Below are 1,514 nucleotides of genomic sequence, written 5' to 3' on the forward strand. Positions count from 1 at the left end.
TTTCTGCTCTTACATGGTAAGTGTAAGAAACTGAACTGAAGACGTAATCTTAAATTGAATGACAAATTAATCTTATCTTTGGTATTTTTTGTGTTTTTTTTTAGTGATCCATGATGTCCAGTCCTCTCCTGGCCTCTGGACAGCAGACATACCAAAGACGATTCCTGCCCTGCAGGGCTCCTGTGTGGTCATTCCCTGCACCTACGCCTACCCCAAGCCTGCTTCAAAGTTACTGAACAGATGGAGAGGATTCTGGAGAAAAGGGAATAAGATCATCGCAACCAATCTTCCCAAATGGAAATTGAACAGCGAGTACAAAAAGCGAACCCAGTTTCTTGGAAATCTGCAAAGACGTAACTGCACCATGCTGCTGGATGGTATCCGGAAGACCGATGCTGGTCCATTTCATTTCAGGATTGAAATGCCACAATACAAAAGCTTCTCCTACACAAAACACACTGTGTCCATTGAGGTTCTACGTGAGTATTGTTTATAATATTTTGTTGATTTTTGTGGCAATACATCCAACTTTTTTGATTATGATATTTTATTCTTAAGTATAACTGTATGAATGACTAATATTTAAACCAACAGTTGATCCACCGACACCGTCTCTGTCTGTGAGGGTGAATGATGACAAGGTCACTGCCTCCTGCTCTGTGTCTCACTCCTGTCCATCCATTCCCCCTGTATTTTCCTGGAGTCGCTCTGGAATTGTCACCCGCCGATCCAAGCGGCTGAATAAATGGAAGTGGGAAACAGTGTCAACTCTGACCTTTCAATCTCGACTCTCTGACTTCAATAAACATTTAAACTGCACAGTGGTGTACAGAGGAGGGAAGCAGGCAAAGAACTCCACAATTCTTCGTGATGAATGACTTCATGTCACGTACTGTATGTCATGAGATTTTAAAGCTGTTGTTTTATATCTCACAGTTGCTATGTTTAGCCACGATTACTGTTCATACAGATTAACAGCTGTACCTGCCCACTGTGAAAGAGAAATACTATCCTGCTGTGGTTTGATGAATGAGAGATACTGCTGAATGGACAAGAAGTGAATCTACAGAGTATAAACTCTACACTATTAATAATTAAGAAACAAAATCAGTTAATTAAGCAACACATAATATTTCATTGCACACTGTAATGTCTAATCAATGTCACATTTATGTTCAGTTATTCATCACCTCGTACCTTGTGAATAATTTATGATTAGACCTGTTTTACTGCTTCTTTTTGTCTGTCTGAATAACATTAAATTCTACTTAATGTAACTAATCTTTGTGTATTTATTTTCTTAGATACACAGTATAAGAGTGACAACAGAAAACTCATTGCAAAGTAACAGCTGAAGAGAAAAAATAAATCATCTGACCATATAAAATATATAGAGCTTTGTCAGGTTTAGTTGGAGGATATTTTTTCCATTGGGTAGTTTTTGTTTTGTTTTGCTTATTCTGATTCTGCTTATTTCTTTAGGCGGTGAAGTACTAGTTGCTCATTATGCCTTT

Source organism: Scomber japonicus, chromosome 10 (genome assembly GCF_027409825.1).
Source record: "Scomber japonicus isolate fScoJap1 chromosome 10, fScoJap1.pri, whole genome shotgun sequence".
NCBI lineage: Eukaryota > Metazoa > Chordata > Actinopteri > Scombriformes > Scombridae > Scomber > Scomber japonicus.